This window comes from Cebus imitator, unplaced genomic scaffold (genome assembly GCF_001604975.1).
Source record: "Cebus imitator isolate Cc_AM_T3 unplaced genomic scaffold, Cebus_imitator-1.0 Scaffold63, whole genome shotgun sequence".
In the NCBI taxonomy this organism is placed as follows: Eukaryota; Metazoa; Chordata; class Mammalia; order Primates; family Cebidae; genus Cebus; species Cebus imitator.
In genome coordinates, this window is record NW_016107378.1 from 1,094,099 (window position 1) to 1,105,053 (window position 10,955).

General features: G+C 37.2%; 1 pseudogene across 1 annotated transcript; it reads right to left on the reverse strand.

The window, feature by feature from the left end:
- Positions 1-8,985: 8,985 nt before the first annotated feature.
- Positions 8,986-9,707, reverse strand: LOC108305439 (annotated as a pseudogene). The gene has a single exon (XR_001825734.2). The product of XR_001825734.2 is annotated as a peptidyl-prolyl cis-trans isomerase A-like (transcript).
- Positions 9,708-10,955: the final 1,248 nt, after the last annotated feature.

A 10,955-nucleotide genomic window follows, 5' to 3' on the forward strand; every position in this document is an offset into this window, starting at 1 on the left:
TTTTGCTATGTTTGAGCTCCAGAGAGATGAGTAAAATGTAGTCCTTGCCTTATGCATGTACACACACACACACGCAAACACATATTTGTGAATAGATATATATGAATTTTAAAATATATCAGAAGAATGCACAACAAATTCCTGACAGTGGCATGGGTCATGAACTGCAGATATGATACTTCAGCTTCATCTGCAATCTTTTATTTATTGTATTGTTCAAAAAGAATATCTTAATTTCGTTTGTTACATTTAAGGTTTTGTTTAGGAAATGACTTGTAGTCTATGTTGCAAAATGTTAACAAATGTAAATTCTAGTGCATGGGAACATGGGTATTTGTGATCATTATGTGATTTTCTTTTTTAAAAAATTCTGGAAATACAAGAGAAAATATTGCATATGAAAAATATTCTATCAAGGATATATGCTGGGTTTTGTGGGAGCCAAAGACCGAAGAACCTGCTTTTCCTCAGGTGAGCATGGAAGGTTCTCGTGTGACATCTGAGTGGAATTTTAGAGACTAGTAGCATTTTACCAGGTGGACAAAGAGGATGAGGCACTCGAGTGGAATAGAATATAGCACTGTGAGTGGATTGCAGACACTTGCAATTCATGGAAGCCCCGTTTTGTGCCTCAGCATTCCCATTTGTAAAATAAGTCCTTTTTCTATTGCTCACTTAACAGGCTCCAGAAAATATGGAGAATTCCATATGACAAAAGCAGCTAGAGTCCTGGGCTTTTGACATAGCCTGCTGATGCTGAAGTTCGGTTCTATTACTGACTTGAGACACAATCTTCTTGCACTTCTCTTGCCTTGTCTGTAAAAATAATGCTAATGGTATTTCAGTACTTACCTCATAAGAGTTTTGTGAGGATTCAGTGAGTTGACAAACTTAAAATAGGTAGATCAGTATCTGGCAGATGTTAAAAGCTCAAATAATAATGATAATAATAAATCAATAAATCTTATAAATTATACAAATATAATTATTTAAATTATATAAATATAAATAACTAAATTTTATAAACAAATTATTTAAATCGTATAAATGTTATAAATAATTATGAAAATATAATTATATAAATATTATAAACAATGATATAAATTACATAATCCTAAAAATGTTGGCTGGGCACAGTGGCTCACACCTATAATCCCAACACTTTGGGAGGCCGAGGCAGATGGATCACCTGAAGTCAGAAGTTTGAGACCAGCCTGAGCAACAAAGAGAACCCCTCTCTACTAAAAATACAAAAAATTAGCCAGGCGTGGTGGTGCATGCCTGTAATCGCAGCTACTAAGGAGGATGAGGCAGGAGAATTGCTTGAACCTGGAAGGCGGAGGTTGTGGTGAGCAGAGATCACTCCATTGCACTTCAGCCTGGGCAACAAGAGTGAAACTCCATCTCAAAACAAAAAACAAACAAAAAGTTATAATTAATAATTATGTAAATATTATAGATAATTCTATAAATGTATAAATAAATAAACCCTAATAACTATTCAATAAATCCTCAATTTATTTATTAAATAAATAATTGCAAGTAAATCCTTCCATCATTATTATTATTTATTATTATTATTATTACTATGGGATGATGTATTTATTTATTTCCAGGTAGCTGTGACATCCGTTCATTCCTCTTTTCAGAAGTTGTGGCCTCTTTGTTTCCTCCATCCACAATGTCACAGGATCATGGGTCCTGCCATGTTGGTTAAGGGAGTCCTCACAGCCTGCAGTCCAGCCAATTCAGGTCACCTGGGTAACATGCTTCCAGATTTACCAGGTAGCCTCACTGCATTCCAGCTTCCTCCCACTTTAATAGATTTTTTTTTTTTTTTTTTTTTTTGCTGGGGTTTCATTAATTTTTACTCATCTACGTTTTTCCCTTCTTATCCCTACTGTCAGCCAAATTCTCTGCATGCCTCAGGCAAAGCTCCCCCAAATCCATGCTCATTAACTTGCCCTCTCGAGGGGTCGTCCATGAGACTACACGAAGGATACAATTGCTGCCTTTTCTTTTAAGCAGATATTTTGTGCAGAGCTGTGCTCTCTCTATTGGGCACTGTGAGGTAAACCTAGCAGGTGGCCTCTGTCTTTAGATGGGGAGCAGTTACTGGTGAGGCTGTGGCCTGAAGTCCTCAGAAAATGTGCCCAGGGCCAAGCAGAGGAGCATCTTTTGACTCACTCTGGAATTAGACGTCGTTGGAGAGGTGGGGAGTAGCTCACCTTGGGGTTTGATCTTAGGCTGTCAGAGCTGGGAAGAAACACAGCAAGACCTGGTCCAGGACTCTCATGGTACAGATGAGGAAACTGAGGCCCAGAGAAGGCAGAGTTAGGAGTCTAGACAAGCTTCCTGATTTCCAACCCATTCCTATCCCTGCCACATGAGTTAGCTCCTCTCCATACCAGCCTCTCTAGACGTGGCGAGAAAATGTCCCCAATGTTTTGCACCTCCTTGTAAACACATGGTTCACAATGGGACTGTGGTTTTTTACATGAAGAGGTAGTGTCTGTTTCCTCACCCAAATGGGTATTAATTTTCTCAGGCTGCCATAACAAAGTTCCGCAGACTGGGTTCTCTCACAGTTTTGGAGCCTGGAAGTCCTGGAGTCTAGCAATTCCAAAGGCTAGAAGATCAAAGCATTGGTGGGATGGGTTTTTTTCTGAGGCCTCTGTCCTTGGATCGTAGACGGCTATCTTTTCCCTACATCTTCACCTGTTCCTCCTTCTGTACCAGTCTGTGTCCTAATTCCCTCTTCTTCTAAGGACACCAGTCAGATTGGATTAGGGTGCACCCTAATGACCTCATTTTATGTTAATCACCTCTCTAACAAGCATGTCTCTAAAGACAGTCACATTCTGAGGTACTAAGGGTTAGGACTTCAACCCCAGAAACCTGGGCTAAACTTGTAACTGGCTTTGGCCAATAGACTACAGCAGAAATGAGGGTACCAACTCCCAGCCCAGGCCTCACAAAACTTGACATGCATCTGTTCTCAAACCCTGCCAGTGCCACCAGCAGTGAACCAACCTGGGCTAGCCCACTGCCCCCAAGGAGCAGAGGGGAAGTCATCCTAGATGGCCCAATAGCCAACCAACCTCCAAAAGGTGAGGGATACAGACAAGATCCATGAAATGGACCCTCAGGTGACTTTGGTTGCTGACCACAGACACTTGAGTGAGTCCAGCCCAGCCCAGAAGAACCACCCATCCAAACAGCACACTCATGACCTAAATAAATGTTTTCAGGTTTAACCCACTGGGTTTTGTGTGTGTTTGTTATGTGGCATATTATAGTAGATAACTGATAGACTGGTCCAAATTCATTTGTGGCTGCTTAGCATACATCTGTTTTCCAATAGTTAATAGCCTTCATTCATCGCACAATTTAGTCAGGTCAGATGCTACTTTAAGCACTTTGCATATATGAGCTAATACAAATATATTATTTTCATTTTTCAGATCAAGAACCTGAGCCAGAGAAAGTGTGTGACTTACCTAAGGTTTGCAACAAGAATCAAAATCTGAACTCAGGCGGTCTAGCTCTAGAACTCATGGTCTTTGACCGTCACTCTATGGTGCTTTTCTAGTTTTCCTTATGGAGAATTACTTCTCTTCACTGAAGTTGGATTCAGGCAGTGAGCAATTCCCAGGTTTCACGTCCCAGTATGGCCTCTTCCTAGGGAAGCTGCATGAGTCTTTTTTTATTTCTAACTGCTCCGAGTATGTGACTTAAGGTGACTGAGTTAGCTTTTCTCCCCATATCTAGAGTAGCATATATGTTTGGAGTTTGCTCTGATGAGGATGATGGTGGTGACTGAAGCAGCAGCCATGTCCAGACCAGGCTGATATTAGAATGAGAAGTTTGTAAGCTTCTTAGACCTCCACCACTTTCTTAGTTCCTGCTGTTCCCAAGACCTGCCCTCCATCTCCCAACAGTTTTGAAATATACATACCCTTCCAACAAATTATCTGTGTTTACTCAGCCATACTGATTAACACCGAGAACAAACACTATGTCAGCAAGTGTAGTTCATTTATTGAACACGTTTTTATTGAGCACTTACTGTAGGCCAGGTGCCATTCTATGTGCTGTAGATATAGCAGTAAATAAAACACACAAATCCCATGTTCCCATGAATTGTACATTCTAGTAAACATGGGCCCCTTCCTTTTAAATGTATCTGTGGGAAATACAAGTACATGTCATCCTTTAAGGCAGTCAGATTTGGATTTATACCCTGTAAAAATCTTTGAAGCTCACATTTAATCCCAAAATGCACTTGAATTTTGTATCTCTTCCATCCTATCTAGTTGGTTTATCTTATCATAAAGACATTCCCAGCTGTGTAACTTTATGCAAGTCCCTCAGCTTCAGTCACAGCAGCTGTCCCTTAGGTTGCCCAATAAGTCCCAGGCCTTTTTCTAACTGCGAACTTATGTTCTCCCACCCCACCTCCCCTCCCCTGTTCTGTTCTGCACTGCGGGAAACTAAACTCCAAGCACTGTTTCCCAGGCTTCCTTATCTCCTCCAAGGTACTGGCTCCTGGCAAGTGGTCCTGATTCCTGGCCTCTGAAAATGCCTTCGCCCCAGTTATTCCTTAGCCCTAGGGGCAGTAATGACTTCCTGTGGCTAACCCTGGAGTTTTCCTACTTCTCCTGTTTAGTCTTAGCTTCTCTATGCCTGTGGACATACATGTAACTTCCATAGGCATGGAACTTGTATAACTCTGTGTGTGTGTGTGTATTTATGTATATTTATTGCATATAAATGTATTATATATATATAACTTCGTATGTATAAGCATATGTATGTATATGTATTGCATATTAATATGTGTTATGTAGATATATTCTACATATAATTATGTATGTATATATGTAATTGTATGCATGTCTATGTATTGTATATAAATATGTGTGCTGTATAGATGTATTATACCTATAACTGTGTCTGATATATGTCTGTATGTATATATTGTATATAAATGTTATATAGATGTAATTATATGTATATATATGTGCATATATAAGTAATTGCATGTATGTATATGTATTGTGTATATATATATGTGTGTGTTATATAAACATACCTATAACCGTGTCTGGACATATGTCTGTATGTGTATATATTGTATATTTGTGTTACATAGATGTATCATAGCTGTGTCTGGATATATGTGTGTATATATATATTGTATATGTGTTATATAGCTGCATTATATGTATAACTATGTGTCTATAAGTAATTGTATGCATGTATATGTATTGTCTATAAATATATGTGTTATATAGACATATTATACCCATAACTGTGCCTGGATATATGAATGTATGTATAAATATAGTACATAAATATATGTGTTATATAGATGTATTATACATATAACTATGTATGTGTATATATATAAGTAATTGTATGTATGTCTATGTATTGTATATAAGTATATGTGTTATATAAATGTATTATACTTATAACTGTGTCTGGGTATATGTATGTATGTATATATATTATATATAAATGTATGTCTTATATAAATGTATTATACATATAACTATGTCTGGATGCATAAATATTATATATACATTTCTCTTTTTTTTTTTTTAAGAATGTAGCCTATTTTGCTGGGTGTGGCAACTCATGCCTGTAATCCCAGCACTTTGGGAGACTGAGGTGGGCAGATCATGAGGTCAGGAGTTCAAGACCAGCCTGGCCAACATGGTAAAACTCCGTCTCTACTAAAAATACAGAAAAAATTAGGCGGGCATGGTGGCAAGCACCTGTAATCCCAGCTACATGGGAGGCTGAGGCAGGAGAATCACTTGAACCCAGGAGGCGGAGGTTGCAGTGAGCTGAGATTGCGCCATTGCACTCCAGCTTGGGTGACAGAGCAAGACTCTGCCTCAAATATAATTAAACAAATAATAAAAAAAGGATGTAGCCTATTTTAGTCTCTGCACAAGGATTTACCATGCCCCTGCTCTGAGCCCTGCTAGGGCAGGAATAGGGAGGCAGGATGTCACAGTCCCTGAGTGCATCTGCTTTGGCACATGACTATGGTGGTAACTATAGGCAGGTCCTGACATTGCCATCCATGGATAAGCCAAGTGAGGCAGCTTATTACCAAAATTACTTTTTATTTTATTGTTTACACTGTACCTCATATCTTAAATAATTTAAGGTGTCTTATAATGATTTTTTAAATAATAATAATTTTCTAGTTATCTATGATGTGTGACACACCTTAAAACAACAGTGACCATTTTATTATCAGTTCCAGTGGTTGATGGAGCTCCGCCAGTTTGTCCTCACACAGCGTATCTCATGTAGTTGCAGAGAGGCTGGAATCATCTGAAGGCTGGAATCATCTGAAGGCTGGATCACTCCCATGGCCAGAGCTGAACTGGGAACCCTGGACCGCATGGGCACTGGAACAGCTGGGAAGCTTCAGATGTCTCTCTTTGAGTGGCCTCTCCAGGTGGTCTCTCCAGCAGCGGGGCTTCAGACTAGGAGGGTTCTCACCTGGGAGCTCATGGCACCAAAGGTGCACATTCTAAGAAATATGGCCACTTAGAAGTTGCAGCAGAAAAAAAAATCAGAATGTTCTTTTAAAAAGAAAAAATCATGCAGTAAAACTGATCTTTTTAGTGTACAATTTTATGAAATTTAACACAGGCATAGATTTGTGTGAGCATCACCACAATCAGGACACAGAACAGTTTCCTCATCCGAAAAACTCCCTCCTGCTATCTCCTGATAGTCACAGCCTCCTCCACTCATAACTCTCGGTGTCCACTGGCTTGTTTCCTATCACTACAGCTTGTCCCCATTGAAAATGTTATATTAATGAATCACACACCATGTGAACTTCTAAGACTGGCTTCTTTCATTCAGTGTCATGCCTCTGATGCTCCTCCAAGTTTCTGTGTGTGTCAATCAGTAGTCCATCCCTTGATTTTGTTGAGTGGTATCGCGTTGTATGGCTAAACCACAGTTGGTTTATGCATTTGCCCACTGAAGGAAATTTGCACTGTTTTTGGTCTTTGGCAACTATGTATAGAAGTGCTCTAAACATTTGTGTACAGATTTTAATGCAAAGGTAAGTTTTAATTTCCCTATGGTAAATATACAAAAATAGGAAACATATATGTTTAACTTTAGAAGAATCTATCAATGTGTTTTCCAGAGTGTCCGGAACATTTTGCATTTTCACTAGCAATGGATCAGTGATTCAGTTACTCCACATCCTTGTCAGCACTTGCTTTGTCAATATTTTTTATTTTAGCCACTTAATGGTAATGTGGGGTATTTTATCATGATTTTAGTTTGCATTCCCCTAATAGCTAGTAATGAACATCTTTTTATGTGCTTGTCATCTGTATATCTCTTTGGTGAAGTGTGTGTTCATGTCTTTTACCCATTTACTAATTGCATTCAATGTTTTTTTACTGCAGAGTTTTAATAGTCGTCTACATATTCTGAATACAAGTCCTTTGTAAGGTATGTGACTTGAAGGTATTTTCTCCCAATCTGTAGGTTGTCTTTTTATTCTCTTAGCAAAGCTTTTAGCAGATCAAAAGTTTTTAATTTTGAAGTCCCATTTATCAATTTTTCTTCTATGAATTATGTTTTTGGTGTCATGCCTAAACATTCTTTGCCTTATTGCACATTATGAACATTTCCTCTTAAAAGTTAAAAGTTTTATGGTTTTATGCTTTACATTTTATGTAAAATGTAAAGGTCTATGATCCATTTTGAATTAATTTTTTTATTAAGGTGTGAAGTTTAGGTAAAGATTCATTTTGTGCATAGGCATGTTCAATTGTACCAACCCCATTGTTGAAAAACTTTTCTTTTTCCATTAAAATGCTTTTTCACCTTTGTAAAAAAATTACCAGACCCATATTTGTGTGAGTCTATTTCTGGACTTTCTATTGTGTTCTGTTAATCTATATGTTTACCCTGTTGCCTATACCAAACTGTCTTTACTATAGAAAGTTTATAGTAAGGCTTAAAATCAAGTAGCCTGATTGTTTAAATACCATTTTTTTTTTTATTTGAAGAGTATTTCAACTATTCTAATGTTTTTCTTTTTTTTTCCTTTTTTTTTTTTTTTTNTTCTGCACACATTTTAAAATCAGCTTGTCTATATTAATAAAAAATTCTGATAGGATTTTGATTGGAATTGTTTCACCTCTAAAGACGAGTTGAGGGAGAAATGGCATCTTTACTATATGAAATCTTCTGATTCTTACATGTGATATATCTATTTATTTAGATCACTTTTTTATTTCTTTCAGCAGCATTTTGTAGTTTTCAGCTTATGGAAACTATACGTGATTTGTTGAATTTATACTTAAGTACTGCATCTTTGAGTGGAAGAGAGAAAGCGTATTATACATTTTTTAAAAATTAAGTTTGTAATTATCTGTTGTTAGGTCCATTGATAATTGAATATCAAAATACAATTATTTTTGTGTTGACCTCATATCCTATAATCTTGCTAAAGTTACATTAGTTCTAGGAGGTTTTTGTAGAATCAATGGGTGTGGGGATGCTTTCTATGCAGAAATTTAGGTAGCTTGAACACAGAGATCACTTTATGTCTGTATTCCCTATCTGTGACTTCCATTTCTTCTTCTTGCCTTATTGCATCAGCTAAGACTTCTAGTATGATGCTGAATAGGAATAGTTAGAGTAGACATCTTGCTTTGTTCCCAATGTTGGGATAAGGAGCATTTAGATTTTCTGCATTAAATATAGATGTACGTTTTCTATAGAAGCCCTTTATCTGATTAAGGAAGTGTCTTTCTGTTTCTAGTTTGTCAAAAGCTTTTATTGTGGTATGTGTTAAATTTTGCCAAATGATTTTTCTACTTCCATTGATATAATGTGGTTTTTCTTCATTAGCCTCTTAATGTGGTGAAATACATTGAATAAAACTCACTCAGTTATGGTGTACTTTTATTTATTTATTTATTTATTGTTATTTAGTCTTTATTTCATAATCATAAACTTAACTCTGCAATCCAGCTAGGCATGGAAGAGAACAAGGAAAACATGGAACCCAAAGGGAACTGCAGAGAGAGCACAGATTTTAGGATACTGCCAGCAAATGGGGTGGAGGGGCGCTCTCCTGAGCTACAGAAGGAATGGTCTGGTGGTTAAGATAAAACACAAGTCAAACTTATTAAAGTTGTCCACAGTCAGCAATGGTGATCTTCTTGCTGGTCCTGCCATTCCTGGACCCAAAGCACTCCATGGCCTCCACAATACTCACGCCTTCTTTCACCTTGCCAAAGACCACATGCTTGCCATCCAACCACTCAGTCTTGACAGTGCAGATGAAAAACTGGGAACTGTTTGTGTTGGGGTCCAGCATTTGCCATGGACAAGATGCCGGGACCTGTATGCTTTAGGATGAAATTCTCATCATCAAATTTCTCCCCGTAGATGGACTTGCCACCAGTGCCATTATGGCGTGTGAAGTCACCACCCTGACACATAAACCCTGGAATAATTCTGTGAAAGCAGGAACCCTTATAACCAAATCCTTTCTCTCCAGTGCTCAGAGCATGAAAGTTTTCTGTCTTTGGAGCCTTGTCTGCAAACAGCTCGAAAGAGACGCGGCCCAAGGGCTCGCCATCCACGGCAATGTCGAAGAACACCGTGAGGTTGACCATGGCTGATAGTAGGAGGCTCCAGGCGGCTGTGGCGTCTGCAAAGCCTGGTGTACTTTTAACATATTCATACTGATTAGTTGAGAAGCTTTGTCTTTATTCATGAGGGATACTGCTCTGTAGTTTTCTTGTAATCTGTCTGCTTGTGCTATCAGGGTAATGCTGGTTTCCACATTTCGTTACAAAATGTTCTTTCATTTTTGAAAGAAATTTTGGATAATTAGTGTTATACCTTCTTTAAATATTTTGTAAAAATTATCAGTTAAACTCTCTGGGCCTGGAGATTTTTTCCCCGAAAGGTTTTTAGTTATGAATTTTATTTCTTTGATGGTTTTAGACCTACTCAGTTATAGTACTATTTTTTTTTTTTTTGGTAGTTTGTGGTTTACAAGGAATTAGTCCATATTAAGTTGCTTAATTTATATGCATAGATTTATTTATAGTTTTTCCTCTATTAATTTAATATTTATGGGAAATTTAGTGACATCTTTTTCATTTCTTATAGTGATAATTTGTGTACTCTCTTTATCTTTGTCCATCTTGATTTAACTTTTTTCTTCTTTTAAAGACAAGATCTTACTCTGTTGCCAAGGCTAAAGTGCTCACTGTAACCTTGAACTCCTGGACTCAAGCAATCCTCCAGCCTCAGCTGTCTATAGGTGCACACCACAATGCCAGGATATTATTCTTTTAAATTTTTTATAGAGACAGAATCCAAAATCTCACTATGTTGCCCAGGCTGGTCACAAACTTCTAGGCTCAAGTGATCCTCCTGCCTTGACCTCTCAAAGTATTGGGATTACAGGGATAAGCCACTCTGCCCAGCCTAGTTTAACATTTTTGGATATTTCCAAAGTATCATCTTTTGCTTCCATTGATTTTCTCTATTATTTTTGTTTTCTATTTCATTGATTCTTTATTTTCTTTTTCTGCTTGTTTTTGATTTGTTCTTTTTTTCTAGTTTCTTAAGATACAATCTTAGATTCTTGATTTGAGACTGTTCTTCTTTTCTAATATAATCATTTAATAAAATAAATTTATCCCTAAACACTGTTTTATCTACATCCTAAAAATTTTAATATAGTGTCTTTTCACTTCTGCTCAGTTTAAAATATTTTCTAATTTCCCTTGAGACTTCTTTGACCCATGGATTCTTTAGGACTTAACCGTTTAATTTCAGATTGTTTAGATATTTTCCTATTGCCTTTCTACACTAATTTTTAGTTTAATTGTATTATGGTTTGAAAACATAACTTATATTTTAATTGTTTT